Here is a 19,528-nt window from a genome sequence, read left to right as displayed (position 1 = left end):
TAGCAAATTATTGGTGAAGCTCTTAATGTGGTGCTATCAAAACACTGCCGTTTGTTTGGGCACACTGACTAACATGACATAGCACTGACTGGCAAATCTGTTTTAAAACAATAGCTAAATTCCAAATCGACGTAAGCATCCCTGTGCCCTACTCACTTCTAAGGACAGATCCCTTGAGTCAGGAAGTAAGAAAGACAATGTCACTTGCTCTTTATCTGAAATAACCCCATCTCACAAGGCCCTGCAAGCCCACAGAATTGTTTTGGATTTTGCCCAGTAAGTGGTAACAGAACAGTAAAAGTCATGACTTAAAATAGTATAAATAAAAATGAATAATTGAATAATAATTAAAAGGTTTATGACCACAATTAGTGCAGAACAGGATATGATGAGCGATTGATCGGGATGGTAGAAAGAAGCGAGGTGGGATGGGGCCAAGAACCTGCCCTTGACCCCCTCTCCCTGTGTGGGCCTTCCTCTGCAGTGCACAACTCGATGATCTCATCTTGCAGGGGCCATCACACACACACACACGCACACGCACACACTTCATCCTGTAGTGAGAGGTGCAGGTGTCTTTCTGTTGGCCCTAATGATTGACCGCCCCACGACACAACAGCACACTGCTGCCACTAAGTGGTGAAATTCCCATCCTACAACTTCACTAACAGTTAATATCCTTGACCATAGTGGAAATCTAAGATTTCTCTCATTTAAAACGTAGAACAAGTTCTGAATTAAGTTTTGGATTTAAAAGGTCACTAATTCAAAGTATGTGTGACAATCTTAAGTCATTTTATAAAAGGTGAACATTTCTATCCAAAGGATTTTTCATTCTTAAAAATTGAATTGTCGGTTTAACATAAAGTAATAGTGTAAATAAATGGCAATCCTATTAAAACAAAACACCTGTACAACTTTATTTTACAGATCAAAAAATAAGATATTTAGAAAAATGTTGGTAACCGAGCCAACATTAATGGGGGCCTGTGCTGTTTGCTTACCCGTTTCTTCAAAATGTATTTTTTTGTGTGTTCTGCAGAAGAAAGAAAGTCAAGAGGGCGAGTAAATGATGACAGAAGTCTTTTGAAGGGTCGATGATGCACTTATATACATTATGTAGATGACAATCATTTCCAAGTCAGTTTTCATAAAGAAATGAAGCCTGTTTAGTAACAATAACTTTCATATTACATTTGAAATGAAGCATATTTTAACATAAATAATATATCATTCATTATTTCATGTTCTAATGTTTCAATCACACTATAATACACAACTGCACTGATGCTAGATGAACCAGACAGCTGGATGGCAAATGTTATCGGTAGTTACGCATGTGTTGGATTGTGAGGTTGTCAAGTATACGCGGGCTGCAGTGGGTGAAGTATTGCAGGGCGGGGTCATCGAAGTTAAATGGAGGTTGGAGCGTCTCCTGAACGTACTCGGGCAGCAGGTGAGGAATACTTGAAAAAGAGAGAGAGAGAGAGAGAGAGAGAGAGAGAGAGATTCGCATGAATCAATCCTTCCCTTTAAAACAGTACAAGTGTAGTTGAGATGAATAGCACTTACTCCCCAGTGACGGTTTTCTTGCGTGAGCAGCAGAAGCAGGCGAGAGCGGCCAGAAGCAGCAGCAGCAGGAGCGGGATGCCAATGCCCAGAACCAGTCCCAAAATTAAAGACTTCTTATCCCCCACAGACTGAGCGTTTGTTTGGTCTGTACGGTTAACACCGCTCCCATCTGAATGTGAGGAGAACACAACAACATGCATGGTTTAATGCGGTTTCAAAACTGGGATCTCTGTGTGACACTTTTGACCGTGTCTTACCTACTATACACGACTGTATTTCCTTCAGATCTGTGCCATTGCACACACACCTGTAGCCGCCGTAGGTGTTGACACACTGGGCAGCTCTGGTACACACGGCCTCGTTTGTCTTGCATTCATCAAGGTCTAAAATAAAAACGAGCAGACGCAGAGATATGGTTATACGATATTTCTGTCATTTACTCTCATCTTCCTAAATAAGATTTGAAGATCAGTCTGTGTCGTAACTGAAAAAAGGTTTATGTGGATTTATCGGTTCCCAGAATGCTTTGCATGACGCTGTTATTTTATAGTGTTTTTCTGTAACGATAAAGACTTGTTTGTGTTTAATGTTCATTTATCTTTTAACAAGCTGTTGCCAATAAATTAGATAAATATAAATCTACAGTAAGTTACTGGCAACTCGCTCCACAACTACGGCAAAAATGTATCAAATGTAAAAAAGAAAAACCATTAGGCATCGGTCGAATACCGGTTCCAAGGTGTACCAAGGTATAAAAGAGTTAAGGTTTCAAAACCACTGAAAGTTTCGATGATACCGTTTCTAAGAGCTGAGCTGTGTTTACGAGAAAATAAATAATTAAATGATGTGTTTGATGTTTATGTATAATATATATATATATATCTATATGACAATAATATATTTTTTGAAAGAATATTGTAATTTTAAGACTTTTTTTTACCTGACACACATGTTCTATATGTTGGTTCAAAATTAAATGTATAGTGTCTAGTTGAAAGTAGTTTTTTGTATACACAGATATTGGAAAATAACACATTTAGTGTTGTTTTAGCAATACAGCAATACCGCTGTGTTTTCGAAGGTTATTACAACGCTAAAATGTCATACCGGCCCATGCCTAAAACAATTCCATATTTTTCTTACCCTCCACGTAGGCTGAACGGACGCTGTAGTACTGACTGACTCTGGTAAGATAGTCCATGACATACCAGTGTGGAGTGTCACTAGACACATTAATCCTGTACTCATTCAGACCGCCTGCTGATAAAGGACCAGGAGATGAAACGCTGGCGTTGTAGAACTTGTTCTGGAAGCCCATGGACAGGATTTCTTCAAGCTGTGGAGATGTAGAGTTGAAGCTTATCTGAGGTAAGGTATCAGTGAAATGACGTTCTGTGTCAGATACACACACACTGACCTGTTTCAGTCCCTGTTCAGACATTTGGTCTTTCCAGCCCATTGACACATTAAACACATTCCAGCCTAAAGAAAGACACATAGCTTGTGGTCTCTGCTGAGATTTTAAGTATCAGGTATTATTAAAAACACTTAAATGTCAGTCTTACCTGTGGGATTAGCAGACTCTCCTAAAAAGGTTTTAGACATAGTTATAGAATATAGTTAATATACAGAAACTACACTTGCCAGTAACACTGTTTACAGTAAGTTTTTAAGTTTAAACTTGCCTAGTTCTTATATTTTCTTTCATAAAGCAAGACTAAATATATTAGGTCACTTTTCTTATGTAAATGTACAGTGTCATAATTAATAAAGTGTTTTTCTAGAAAACAAGACAAAAAAGAAGATTTTGGTGAAACACATATCGAAAAAGAATAAGTGTGTTCTCCGAGGAAGATTCAAAGGGTTTAAGGCATGTCACTTACCGCAGCCATCAGAGTCTCTGGTTTTCTGATAGCGGCACGAGCAGCGCACTGATCCCTGTGTGTTCACACATTCATACTTGGCGTTGGGACATGCCGACGGGTTCAAACACTCATTGATATCTGCATGTAAAATGATGTGTGAGTGCTTGATAACATGTGCTTCCCAGAGAGTGTGAGTGTGTTTTTTGTCCGCATCTTTGGGTCATACCTGTGCACTCTTTACCACTTCCTGTGTAGCCAGGCTTGCATTTGCATGTGTAGTTGTAGCCGGTGCTGGTGCAATCTGCCATCTCATGACAGGGGAAGGGAAATGGAGGAAGGCAGAAGTCTGCGGGATGTTGACACAAAACTTTGATTGAGGAAATCTCAAATTTGAGCCGTTGTAAAACATACACAAGAAAAGATTTATCAACATACCATTTTCAAAGCACTTGTATCCTGGTTTGTCCTGATAGACGGTTGGAAAAGGGCACTGGCCACATGTGAAACTGTCTGGTTCCTTCTGTCTAAAGCACTCGACTCCAGGGAAACAGGGTTTGCCTTTACACACATCTGGTTTGTCATCACAGTACTTGCCATTGAAACCTGCAGGACACAGACATCCTACAACCTACAAATACAGAACAAACGTTATGTCAACTGTATGTCAAGCTCTATGATCCAAATGAAAGAGTTACAGATGCGATGTACCTGAAACTTGCCCTGTAGATAGTTCTCCACCACACTGTTATATTGACAACTTCCTCCGTTCAAACAGTTGCAGAGCTGAAGGACGGGGCTGATCATAGTGCTTGATGTCTGATCGCTTACTTGAATGGTCAGATTTACTGGCTGTGTGCTCTGAGGGGTCCATACCAGAACTCCATCACCTTCAGGGGAGAAAGAATCCATAATTTTACTCAGGAATAAAAGAAGACAAAAGATTGTAGATATGGTTTTATAACAGAAGTGCGCATATTGTGTGAATCTCACTGCTGCCTATGGTGGCTCGTGGAGGACGTGGTAAGGCCAAAGAGAAGGTGATCTGGTCTCTGTTTGGATCCTGGGCCGTAACCTGCACTCTGACCGTAGTATTGATCTTGCATTTGATCACAGTTGGCTCTGTCACAATGGGCGGCATATTCCCTGTAGAATAACAGCAGAGGAAAGCAATCACTGAAATAAACGATTTTTGTGTGGTTGTGTGGTTGTTAACTGGAGCAGCCCTTTTTGAGCCTACATATGAAAAACGCACTTAAATGGTTGTTATTCATGAATTCTTTGGAATACAGACCTACGGTTGGTCTCATTTTAAAGAAGAGAACTTGCAGATTATTGCTGAAAATGACAACGTCCCAAGGGTCACCAAGTGTTGTATCAAGTTTGGTCTTGATACACCTATTTTTGACGTGTCTTTTAGTTTTTATCTGATCTACCACCAAAATCCACTGGGCTTCCATTGGTTTTAACCCTAAATCTGAAATTTGATCACAGATGCTTTTTTCACTTTTGTTTTTACATTTCCGATTATCAGACAAATGAAAAAACACAAAAGCACAGGAACACGTAAAGGAAACAAGAAATTTGTATGAAACTACATTTATGACTTAATTATCATTAAGGAATCAAGTATAAGGTTTGTCATGATAAGATAAGAATTCACATGAAAAGTAAATGTAAGCCGGCAGTACTTATTCTTGATACACACTCTTGTCATTTATGAATCAAATACACTTCCTCCAAACTTTATTTTATAAAACACTGATGAAAAATGAATTCTAAAGTCTCAGACCTTTCCAACGATATATATTTAGATTAGATCAGAGTTACCACAAAAATATGGAAGCAAATGTGGGTGTCTTTTAAAAAAAGGAAACAATCACACTTCGTACATACCTTATTCTATAAAACTGTGATGAAATGTGTTTTCAAGAGACTTGTCACAATAAGATAAGAAATTCACATGCCAAATCTTGAAGTAAATCAGCTGTCCCTAATACAGGATGGCGCTCAGATAAAAATGAAACAATTGTCGATATACATAAGATTGGATAACTATACTACACAATTGTTTTTGATGGCGACGTATGAGTAATTTTTCCCATGTATTAAAGGTACTGTACATTTTTCTGAAGTGAGAGTTCACCTCAACATGATTTTTTTGCATCATTTACTCACCCTCGCGCCATTCTAAATCTATAAGACTTACAGAACAGTAAGATATTTTGAAGAATGTTGGTAACCAAACATCACTGGACCCCACTGACTTGTATGGACACAAAACCACAGAGACATTTCTCAAAATATCTTCTTTTACGTTCCACAGAAGAAAGAGTCACATACAGGTTTTGAACAATATGAGGGCGAATGACAGAACGATGACAGAATTTTTGGGTGAACTGTGACTTTAAAGGAAAAGTTGGTTACTGAATGAATGTCAGGTGGTGTGGAAACGTGGAAAAAAGTATGTAATAACAGTAACACTCTAACCGTAAATCTGAGTCCTTGTGCGAAGGAACTGCTGGTCCTCCAGAACCCCCTGACCGAGCTTTGTGTTGCCTGTGGCCAGGACGTCATGCACACACTGAATGCTGCTCTGGCAGGTCTGACTGTGTCTGGCCAGCACTTCTGGACTCGCTGAGGAAAGCAGCTCTTCTGTTGTGATGGGATTGAATGGGGTCGAAGGAGGCAGTGAGAACAGAAGGCTCTCTGGAGCAGGAACAGCCCCTGTGACACAAACAGGTAAACAACCAATAAACACCATGTAGCAAAAAGCAAATAATATGTTCTAATGGCTACATTATTATGGTTACATCATAGAATAGAGATTGACTCACATGACTGTCCAAATGGAATCAGGCTCTGTTCAGAAGGAGTAGTGTTATTAACAGAGGGCAGCAGACGTCCATTGGAAAGCAGAAAGTCATCTGTCCTGTTGGAGCTCCAGTGGGCCAGCAAACCCAGTGTACGGTTGTAAAAGCGTTGCGGGACCTCCACCAGAGCAGCCAGCCTGCCTGCTTCATCCTTCCACACGGCCACGTTCAGGCCCTCGGCGTACACCACCGCACATCGACTCTTAGTGATACAGCGCACTGCAAAACCCTGCTCACCTATATGTACTACTCCTGTCAAAATAACAGAGGGTGCCAGGTTAAAACTAACAGCTAAAGTTTTATCAATTGTTTTACTGTTTATGATAAGTTCTATCAAAGGGTGAAAACTTTGAAGAAGCTAAAATGTATGATTCTTACCTACGAACACAGGTACGACCACATCATTGACCAGGATATTAAGGCCATCTACGGATTCAGCACAACGCCACTCCACCTTTTGTAGAAATCATTACCTTTATGATGATCTATGCACAAAATGTCTTTTTGAAATGGCAGACTTACCTTTCCAACACCCTGATAGAAGGCAGCTAATCTCACTAGAGCGGGCACTCGCTTGGGCTGCCCACCAGTCACCAAAGGAACCGTCTCTCCGTGCAGGGTGAAGATATTTGACCCTGTGCTGGAGGACAGACGCACTATGACAAACTCCCCTAAACCTTTGAAGGTATATTCACTGCCGTCAAAAGTGATGAAGTGAAGACTTCCGTATGCCAAACCTGGGTGAAAAATTAAAGTTCAAGATGGACTTTTCATAAGCTGGCTCTTTGTGAACTTACTACGTACAGGACAAAGACAAAATCATGAAACAATCGTTGTTTCATATACACTGTAAAAAACAACTAAACTTCACTTTACTTAAAAGACACTTTACACAAAAACTGTGTGTAAAACCAAAAAATTATTAAATCCTATAGTTGTTTTTTACAGTACATAGTAGTCATATTTGAATGGTTGAGCCACACTTTGAGTTAATCTTGCTATATCTTTTAAAGTGTTCAAATTTCATTTTTTATGGATGCATGAAGTTTTGTGCTTGTGAACCCCTTACACATTTGGTGAATTACGATGAATGAAAAAATAGTCTTTATAAAAATAACTATATAACAAAAAAATGACAGGAAGACAAACAGAGACCAAGAGTTCTCACCCATGCCCGGGGCTCCTCTGTTCCCAGGTATGTTACTGTCAAAGCTGCTCCAGCTGTACCCTTGGCACCTATCTAGTGGTCTCTTTTCCAAGTATAGACTGCACAGAGGAGACTGAACACAGCACCACTGGAAGGGCAAGAGATCCTTTTCTGAAAACAAAATGAAAACATGAAATTCACCAACATTTTAGAGTGTTCACATGCACTACTTACAGTTTATAAATGTCATAAATGAAAGATGTAACGTTTTGCTTTACCTATATATTGTTGTGTTCTGTCTTCAGTGAAGTACCGTTCACTGTATCCAGCCAGCAGGGGGCCCTCCGGATCATACACGCATCTCTTTCCAGCCCTCTGTCTGTTGAAGAGAACGGACTGAAAGACACGGCCCCTCCTGCCACCCCATCTAAGATCCCTCAGCTCCCTCACGAACGTCATCTGTTGTGATGGAAGAGTGTCTGGGCCAAAGGCCAGGTCCTCCTGAGCCTGAGAACGGGTACAGGGACACGGTGCCAGTTCTAACGCCCACTCTTTAGGATCTGGCTCACTGAACGCCCAAAGCTGGCACTGCCTCTGGGGATCAGAACTGGAGCCTGTAGAACCTGTCAGGTCGTACACCAGTTGCCCCTGTACGCCTGTGTTACCCATTAGAGTCTGGGGACGATAGCGCCCTCCTGGGCCAAACAGGTTATTTGGTGGCTTTGGAATCTCATTATGGAAGTTTTTCTTGCCATCAGTGTAGCCTATGAGAGCATCATGATTAGTCCTCTGTCCCGGGCCCCAGTTCATGTCGCTGTAGCGGAGCAAAGCGAAAGATCGCTGACCGTCTGTGGTTAGAATACACTGGAAGGTGTTGCTCTGTGGGAACATTTGCATGGCACTTCGATGACTCTTAGTCGTTCCAAAAACATTGCTAGTGACTTGTCTAACAATGCCAAACTAGGGCATAGGGTGGAGGGATTGGGTGGTGAGGTGACAGCAACAGTACATCCAGTTCACCATTTTATGGAGACTGAGGGGTTTGGTTTTCAGGCTTTGTAAGCTGAGAGCAAACCTTTCATCACTGTGACATCTTGACTGAAACAACTTATTTATGTTCTGTACTGCAGTATATTATGTGACACGTACCTTCAAATTCTCGTGGTTTATTTGAATTATGACTTAAGCATGTAAATGTTTTCATATACATTTTCGTGCTGAAACTGAGATTGCATGTGGCTTCATTTAAAATTCATTCAACATTTTGTCAATACAGCATTTAACATTTTTAGGCAGAGAAATTTTCCAACAACCAAAAAGGTGCATTTGGTATTATTGATGTTTAAGAACGGCAAGTCTAGTGCCACATATAGTATTTTGTTTTAGTAACAATAAGCATTAACCTCATCTTTACAGTTGTCTAACACTCACCTCAGACAGATTGATCTTTTGATAAGAGACAGGTAGAACGTGATCCCATGTGATTTTTACTATCCAGGAGGGAGTGAAGGGTGCTTTGCCATTTTGAGCCTCAAATTTGGTAACATCTTGTGCAGTGCGGTTGAATATTATTTCAGCGTAAATGTCAGATAATTGGAATTTATTGTATTCCTGTTGGAGAGAAAGAATGTTTTGAATTTATTTATAAGGTAATCACAATACGGTAAAGATATGGTTATTATAAATGTGAAAGCGTGAAGTAGACACTTTTATTTAAAGCAACTTGAAACCACTAGAAATCAAACTCAGTTAAATAAATGCTCAATTGGTTGTATATCATTAAAACTAATGATATATTTTTTTTGTTTTAATAATAGATTGCAGAGACAGCTAAGTTGCCTGATCATCCAAATAAAAAACAAGATTTTTGAATGACTGACTGATAAATCCATAATCATTAAAAATGTTATTTCCCTAAGCACTTTGACAAAAATTCTGTAGTTTTCAAGAACTTTCGTGTTTTTTGCAACACTAACCTGGTATAACAGCTTTCCATCCCCGAGTGTAAGGTCAGCATCATCCCAAAACACTGCCAGCATGGCCAGGTTCTCATTACCTTTAAAACCTCCTGGAAACGGTGCAGGCAGCAACAGTTTCTCATTCTCACTGACTGACTGGAACTGCACCAAGCCATTATCTGAAAACTACAAATGTACCGTGACATCAAGACTCTATCAACCTTAACAAAATTAAATCGATTCATTTGAATAGTTAAATCTGCATGCTTACAAACAACCGTTCATATAATGTGCCCATAAACGGAAATCCTGTAGGAGGAGTTATATAAGGAGAGTTTCCATCCAGCACTGCCAAAGGCAACACAGCATCACCAGCTTCTTCTCCAAATGGATACAGGCCACTTTCTGCAAAAACATATACAAAATGCACCATATAATCACATCATCTAATTTTTCTAAACTACATTTTAACTAATTCATTTCTAAGTACAACTGTTTCTGAACAAACACTGAACAAGTACTGAATACAATAATAAGTATTAACTTTTAAAGCATCTTCCTACATATTCTTTACTCTTTATTGGCCCCAACTCTGAAGCACCCATTACGTTAATGCAATGTAACATTGACAGGTGTGTATGAAACGAAAATACGAAGAAAAAAAAATGGATGACTGTAGTATAATGCCCCACCCTTCTGTGTCAGCTGTATGCAGTGGGTGTCATCAGCAGGACAATCACAGCTGTAAGATCCTACGAAGTTGGTGCATATTCTGTTTATATGACACGCATCAGGTGAAAGGCACTCATTCTGGTCTGTGCATCCACTTACTCCACGTCCATTTCCTGCTGCAGCATTCCATCCATTGCCACATTGGCACCGAAACCCATCAACGGAGTTGTAGCACATGGCAGCAGGGTGGCATCCACCCCTATTGGCCTGACACTCATCTAGATCCACACAAAAAGCCCCTAGTGCAACAAGACCTGCTGCGCATACACATACATAAGATCCATCTGTGTTGATGCATTGGCTTGACTTGTGGCAACGCGAAGGCAGTAGTGAACACTCGTTAATGTCCTTACAGTACGTCCCATTTCCAGAGTAGCCCAAGCGACAGTTGCAAGAGAAAGAGCCAACTGTGTTCCAACATCTTGCCATGGGATGACAAACAGGGTTATTTGAACATTCGTTGATATCAATGCAGATACCATTCTCTTCACGGTGTCCCACAGGACAGGAGCACTGGTATGACCCAGGTTTATTGATGCACACCTGATCGGGACGGCAACTGTTGTTCAACAGGCATTCATTGATGTCAGTACACAATGGGTCTTGAGCCTCAAATCCATACACACAAGGACACCGGAAAGACCCTACAGAGTTTATACATAAAGCGTTGGCAGTGCAAGGATTCTCCTTTGCCTGACATTCATCAATATCAAGACACTCTGTTCCTTCTGGACGAAAGCCCAAGTTACAGTGACATTTATAAGACCCTGGATTGTTGACACATATAGAGTTAAGTTGGCATGTGGATTTATTCTTTGATTGTGAACACTCATCTATGTCAAGACACTCTGTGTCATTGCTCCAAAATCCACTGTCACACTCACAGAAGAATGAGCCAATTGTGTTAATGCAAGTACCGTGAGTGCAGAGTGACCCTAACTGTGGAGATGAGCACTCATCAATGTCCTCACATTGGGTACTACTGTTGCCATTAGGTGAGAATCCAACATCACAAAGGCATTGAAACGCACCAATGATGTTGAAACAGACACTGTGGTCTGAACACCAAGAACTGTTAAGGCACTCGTCAACATCTTCACAAACTGTCTGATTACCCATATACCCGTCCCAGCATTCACAAAAATACCCTCCTAGTGTATTTTGGCAATTTGAAAAATTGGGACACTTTGCTTTTCCTACAGCACATTCATCAACATCCAAACACAAAGAGTTATTTGAGTAGAAGAAGCCACTGTTACACAGACAATCATACCCTCCTTCTTTATTATAGCAGGTGCTATAGCTAGGGCAGGTAAAGTTTCCTATACTGCACTCATTTATGTCCTCACAGTGTGTACCGTTGTATCGGTACCCTTCCCAACACTCACAGCGAAAAGACCCTTGTGTGTTGAAACAGCGGGATAACTTTGGACAAGCTCCTGTTTGCTCACATTCATCTACATCAGAGCAATTTCTCCCATTCCCACGAAACCCATTAATACAGGAACAATAGTTAGACCCACTGATGTGTTTGCACTCAGCGTGGGTGTTGCAAGCCTTGGTGACATTCTTACAGTCCTCCTCTTTTACACAAGTTCCCACACTGTAGATCAGGCCGATGGTACATGTGCAGGTATATGTTCCAGGCCAGTTCTGGCAGGTCATGTTCTTCTCGCATAGTGAAGGTTGCAAACACTCATCCACATCCTTACATGTAATTCCATCACCCTGGTATCCTTTCAAGCATTGACAGTTATAGGATCCCTCTGTGTTGTTGCATGTGGCGAGAACGCTGCAGTTATGTGACAAAACGGAGTTCTCGTTACATTCATCCACATCTTGGCAGTGAAATCCAGACCCGGTCATGCCAAAAGGACAGGTACAGTTGTAGGAGCCAGGGGTGTTCGTGCAGCGGGCAGCTGGGTGGCATCGTCCATTTTGGGATTGGCACTCATTAGTGTCTATAAGTCATCCAAAATGGGACAGGGTCAGGAAAACAACCCTAAAAAACTGAGAAGAGAGTCCTCGAGCAAGCAAATACATGCACAGAGGAAGTCTGAATAAAGAACAGTGCTTACCAGAGCAGTTTTTGCCATCCCCAGAGAATCCCTTGAGACAGATACACTGATGACTCCCTACGGTGTTGATACACTGTGCAAACGTGCTACAGTCATTATATCCAGACTGACATTCATCCAGATCTAAAAGAGAGCAAAAAGAGTAACAGAGGAGAAAGATAAAGGTACAAAATCTATTATATACACTATAAACCGAAACATTTTAATAGAAAAACTCAATAGCTAAAAGTACCATTGTATCAAGAGAATACCATGTTTTTGCATGTACCTGTACATTCTGTTCCATTAAGTGCATAACCAACTCTGCATTTGCAGGAATAGGATCCGGGGTTATTCACACATTCTGTCTCATTCCTAGGGCAAACATTCTCCTTACACTCATCAATGTCCGAGCAAGTGACTCCATCCCCCTGGAAACCCGCATCACACACACACTGAAACCCTGCAGGTGAAGCATGACACAGTCCATGCGGGTGGCAGGTAGGATCACACTCAGGACTAGGGGTAACACAAGTGTCCTTGTATGCTACTGTGCCATTTAGACAAGAGCAGACATAGGCTCCAGGGGAGTTGACACATACAGAGATATTGGGGCAAGTATAATTCGAGAGGACACATTCATCTAAGTCTGTACAGGTGAAGCCATCTCCTGTAAAGCCTTGATGACACGAGCATGAAAAGTCACCAAGATAGTTGTAACAAAAAGCATGTAGATGGCAAGAACCCTCGAATGCACATTCATTGACATCCTCACACATAACACCATTTCCCGTGAAGCCCCGTTTGCAGGAACAGGTGAACGAGCCTAATGAATTCAAGCATGTGGCATTGTAGTGACAAGGCTGTGTCCATGCACATTCATCAATATCGGAACATTCCGAAACCTCTGTGATCCGACTGAAGCCTGCTTTACACTGGCATGTGTAAGACCCTTCTGTATTTAAACACTGCTCATTGGTGCCACAAGCCTGTTCCATCATCTGGCATTCATCTATGTCCTGGCAAGTGGTACGATTGACTAGCCGAAACCCTGGGGGGCAGTTGCAGGAGAAAGACCCCACACTGTTAACACACGTTGCTCTGTTTCTGCAGCCCCCATTATCCACAAGACACTCGTTTATATCGGAGCACTGCAACCGACCATCCCCGATGTATCCCAACATACAGGTGCAATTGAACGTCCCTGGAACATTAATGCAGCGTGCATTTGAGTGGCACGGCCTTGCGAAAGTGCACTCATCCACATCCTTGCAAAAGATCCCGTCGCCTTCGAAACCAGTCAGACATGTGCAGCTAAACAAGCCAGGTAAGTTTTCACATGATGCGTGAGGGCTGCAACGTCCAATTGCACATTCGTCCACATCCCCACACTGGTTTTGACTGTAGTTGTATCCTGGGCCACAGTCACAGAAGAAGGAACCGGGCGTGTTGACACAGACAGCGTTGGCGGTGCAAATGTTCCCTGTGGCACATTCGTTAACGTCAGTGCACTTCCTTCCATCTCCCAGAAACCCAGTTCGACAAGAACATTCGTAGCTTCCGAGCAAATTGATACACAGTGCATTACGGTCACAGCTGTTTTGTCTGTCGCACTCATTGATATCCACACATGCCAAGCCATTTCCCACAAAGCCATCGGGACAAGTGCAACGATATGAGCCTGGTGTGTTGATACAATTAGCAAATGAGCTGCAGATGTTGATTTCACATTCGTTGATATCCTCGCATGTCTGTCCGTTGCTTTGGTAGCCGTTGTTGCAGATGCAGCTGTAGGTTCCTGGCAAATTCCGGCAGCCTTTGTATCCGTTGAAACTGGAGCATACACCAGGACCCTCCGAACACTCGTCTATGTCTAGGCAGAGATAATTTCCATTGCCTTTGTAGCCAGTGTTGCACGTGCACACGTAAGAGCCAGGGTTGTTGGTGCAGGTGGCATTCCAGTGGCAGATTCCCTGTCGAGTGCATTCATTATTATCAGTGCACTGAAAGCCGTTTCCGCTAAAGCCCATTTTGCATGTGCATTCTACTCCTCCTTCTCTGTTAGTGCAAACTGCATTGACATGACAACCGCCATTATTAGTTTCACACTCGTTGATATCTTGGCATTGGAAACCATCACCCGAATAGCCGCTTTGACAGGCACAACTGTAACTGCCCAGTGTATTAATGCACCTTGCTTTACTGTGGCAGTTGTTGAAACCCGTAGTACATTCATCAATGTCCTGGCACCGCACACCATTTCCACTGTACCCCATTCGGCATATGCAGAAAAACTTATCACCAAGTGTTTTGAGGCATTCTGCATTGGTGTGGCAAACGCTTCCAGAAGCTGCACAGTCATTGAGATCTGCAGCTGTATAGGCAGAATGGAACAGTGATGAGTAAGGCCGAAAGTGACTTTATTCTTTATTGTTACATGATTAATCATGCAAGATCATTCCAGGTGAAACTCACCTGCATTTGTGTTCCCGAGCACAGTACAGAAGCACAGCAGGTACAGCAGCAGACTCCTACACGAGAGCGACAGAAATGTAGAAACAATGAATTTTGTACCCAATATGAAAAATGGATAACAGTTTCTGGACACCATTGACGGATATAGTAGAAAAATGAAAATGGCAGTCAAACGTGCCCCAGAACTGTTTTGCTGTCATTCTTCAAAATATCTTCTTTTGTGTTCATCAGAACAAAGACATTTTCTCTACTATGGTAGGCCAGGAACTGTTTAATTACAAGCATTCTTCCAAAAATCTTTCTCCCTGTTAATCGGAACAAAGAAATGTATACAGATTTGGAAAAAACGTGAGGTTGAGAAAATGAAGACAGAACTGTTTCTCTGTCCTGCAATAAATTTATTTACTGGTTCCCCATGTTTTTGGCTCTATGACATTAATTTCTGGGACTGTTGTTTGGCATCAATTATTAAAAAAACTGTAATTTTACAGGTTTATTTGACATATATTTCATAAAATACAGTAAAAAACTAATAAAGTACAGAAATGGCCGCAAATGGTTATTTTAGTGTTTATATCTGGCGCCCCTGCTGCTATAAAATGTCCTTCTTTTACTGGATTTTTTTCGTACAGTGTACATATACAGTTAGTAAATATGAGAACATCCTCCTTTATGCTGTTACGACAAGCCATATCACCCATAACAAAAGCAGAGGGTTATCATTACTGCCGAAACTCCATTTCATGAGACAGAACGGTAGGAATGGCTGTGATACAGTATGTCCTACATATTCCCACATGTTAGTATCTCTAAAATTCTAATAATAAAACCTGGTTAATTGGTCCAAATCGATTTTACAGTTCAAGTTCCACTTAACTGGTATCATAAATTGATAGTGATCCCATACGAGCCAGAGGGTTCGGAAGTTTGGTAACTGAAATCATGGATGCTCTGAATGAAGACAATGATCCCTGATTGGGTTACATACAGAATGTGTGCCACCCTGTGAGCCAGATTCATCTATTGTCTGTCTGAAGGAATCTATAGAAAACTGTGAGGTATTCTGCATCTGAATCAAATTACGTGAAAACATCATTAACAACTTACAGGAAGGAAAACACTTTTAAAGATTGAACATCGCGTCCTTAAGAATCATGTCTACAGATCCAACTTTACAGTTCCATGATTGCGAATTGATAGTAAATGAAATAATACTGTTATATAATACAAAAGATTATTTACATTTGACTCTACCTTTAGAGTATGAATGTTCTAAAAAACCTCCTCCCAATATCACTGTATCAAATACATTTTTTGTCAAAACAATATTCACGAGTTAAACATTCAACAGTTTTACATTGAGGATGTAAATACGGACTTCACAGTATGATTATAGTAAACTGTCTTCAGTTCACATTAAGATGGAAATATGAATATGGAAATATTTAACAATAAATCAAAGTAGATTTTGCTTACAACTTGAAGGCCCGTATGTACAGAATCAACCATTTTGTTGCTGTAGAGCCATAAATAAGAAGTGAAAAAGATAATGTAAAAGTAAAAATGTACTTACTGCATGTCTCACAGACGGCTGTTGGTCCTATAAGGGCCACATTGAGTCACAGAGTGTCCCTCTCAGACTTTCCACCTCTACTAAATTCCAGCTTACCGGCTCGAGTTGTACCAAATTTGTCCTTCCTGGTACAAACGATATTGACCCATCTCAGGACCTGAGACATCCAAAACCAGCAGAATAGGGAACACCCATATACATTTATGCTTATGTTTCACACTTTCAGTAACTGTACTACTCCCTTTGGGCTCCAGAGTGCAATAAAGGCTGAGACAACAAAGATCCTCATTCAATACACTGTGTTCTTACTGAAAGTACCTCTACCCAGGAACCCAGGTTTGTGACATCTTTAACCTGCATTTCACCAGCAGATGTCCTGGAAACATTCCTTTGTGAAGCTGTTGGTTGAGTCAAGCTTAAGAACTAAGAAATGTTTACCAGACACAACAACCACTATAAAATCTGAACTGTAACATGCAATATTGCCACATGCTCAGGCAAAATTTTTACAATTTGAACCCTTCTTGTGCCTTGATGATATGCTGTTATTTAAATAAAAAATGAATTTCAAACAACAGGTTCGCATATGGCAGGGGGCTGTGAGGACATTATTTTAGAGAAAGAAATGGTAAAAAAACAGTAAGAAATTTTAACCTGATCTTAAAAAAGGAACAAACGTGGCTCTAGTGTGCCAACAGTATTTCTCGATTGCTTAAACACATTTCTTGAAATGATTCCTCATTTTCTCGAAACTCTATAACAAAAATTTAAAACGTTTCACCCGATTCCCCGAACATCGTATTTTTAAATCAAAGTGATCCATTCAAACTTACAAAAAAAAAAAAACTTTCCCCCAGACATGACACATGAGCCCTCAAAACACACACTACAAAGTAGTCTTAGACACTGGTGAGATCGATTCAAAACACTGTTACTAAAAACCTCTTATTGGGATTCAAGAATAATTTGATAGCTCAGTGTTTAATACAATACATAAAATAAAAGAGTGCAGATAGAGCAAAATGCAACAATCAGATTTAGGGAATAATATTTTCATTAGACTACTGTAAAGTAATATTAGATGAAAGTAGATGATCTTACGAGACAAGAAAAGCAAAACAAACAAAGAACACTATGAACTGGTTATGCAACACAATACAGTATACATCTGCATTCACTCTAAATGAACAGCGTCTATGCGAATTATTCTCTCTTTGCCCTTCTCCCCTACCCATCCCGAGGTAACCACAGATTATGTTGTTTTAATACTAATACTAACTTTAGTTTATTTTTGTCTTTCTTCCTGTAAAGCTATATAAATAAATCTGAAATGAATATTATCCTGAGATTCTTGGTATGTCATCAGTTTGCTGATGGATAAACGTGTGCTATTTGAGATAACATCGTGACACTTCAGTTCATTATATTATACGTTTGTGGGGTTTTTTAATAGACAACATCTGTAAACCTTTGCAAAATGAGGACGTTTTTGTGTGGGGTTTGTACAATTTGGTGTGTACTTGAATGTGTTTACAGTGAGAAAATTATGAATTGTTTTATGATTTGTGTGTTAGCAGTTGAGGAAAAATATAATTCCGAACAAGATTTAAATTTTTTCCTTCTGCCGAACATAAAAGATATTTGAAAGAGTTTACCTTGACTTTCATCGTATGGACACAAAACCACTAAGACATCTCAAAATATCTTCATTTGTGTTCTGTAGAAGAGTCATGAAGGTTTTTTGAAGTACATTTTGAATTGATCCCCAAATAAACGGTCAGTTCTGGTCCTTGATTCTGATTGGTTGAGCAGTGTTCTAAGCCATTATAAAATACCCAGATTTAAACTGCTGACCGCATAACATAGCCGAAGTACCACTGCGCCACTGTTGCTGTGCATATGTTACATTATAGAAACACGTTAACGTTATGATGTGACGTAGCCAGTACGTGCTCCAACTCCACGTCGTGGAGGCTTGTTTACGTTTTTAACCAATTATATATCAGATATTTATTTGACACCTCTTTCAGCCAATCATTTGTTTGACCGGAGATCTTACGGCATCAGACGCTATGCTGCTGCGTCCCGATAAAGGTTTTACAGCGTGTTTTTAAGGCCGATTCAGCGCAACAAATGAGTGTCCGGCTTGAGATTGCCAAAAGCCGGACATATGGCCACCCTACTTAGCTGTCATAAAATGCATTGCAACCCACTGCTTCTTGGGGCTTATTGATTTCATATTTAAAAGTTCATTTCTTTCACCATTTCACGAGTCACCAATTCTCGTTTTAAGAGTGTTGACCAAGTTTAACTTTGGAGAAATGGACTGTTCTCGTTCTGTTTATCAGATCAAACTTCAGGAGTGATAAAGTAATCTAACAGGGATGTGAAAGACTGACAGCGTGACAAGACACATGCAAACGGATTAAAAACGATTAAAAAAATCTAAATACATGTTCAAAATAATGCATTTATGCAATGTTAGCAAAGATGGAAATTGTGGTTACATGTTTGAACCCAAACAAGAAATAGCAGAAGTGCAGCAGAAATTGTGGTCAAATGTGTGTCAGTACTTTCAGCAGAACGGCAATATACAGGGGACATCTGACAACTTAGATACACACTTACTGGATAGGGTAAGCTTTTATATTTAGTATTTCATGTTTTTAATGTAGAAAAGGACTGCCACCCTAAGAGGTAAAGATAATACTACAACTCGTGAATTGGACAACTTATTTATATATTCTAAGCCTAATAATTTTCATAGTTTACAATGTCACTTTAATGTTTGTGATCATGGTGAAAAATGTATTACACTTAATAGGAAAGAAGACACAAAGACGATTTTTTCATTTCATTTCGTTTTCTAAAGAGATATGACCAATAGAAAATTAGACAAATAAATTGAGTAAAAAAAGGCAAGACAAGAGCCACAAAATAAGCAGGTAATTCTCACAAACTCTTGGTTTTTAACATGTTTTTCTTCAAACACCTGCATCAACACTTATCTTTTTATTTGGTTAAAAACAAGGTGTGACGTGTTTCAATGCATTAATTCCTAAACTTGTACAAATAAAATTACTACATTATCCATTTAAATTGTCAATCCCATAGCATGTTTAGCCATGATAAAGCAAGTTTTTATTAATCCCGTACGGTAGGGGAAGAACCCAAGCGCAGGCAGCAGTGCATAAGCGGAAGACTTTCAATAATAAAATAAAGCCCACGATGGGGTAAAACAGTAACAAAACCAAAATAAAAACAAGAACAAAAGACTTC

Source organism: Barbatula barbatula, assembly GCF_947034865.1.
Source record: "Barbatula barbatula genome assembly, chromosome: 14".
Lineage (NCBI taxonomy): Eukaryota > Metazoa > Chordata > Actinopteri > Cypriniformes > Nemacheilidae > Barbatula > Barbatula barbatula.
Note: the sequence above shows the minus strand (reverse complement) of the source record.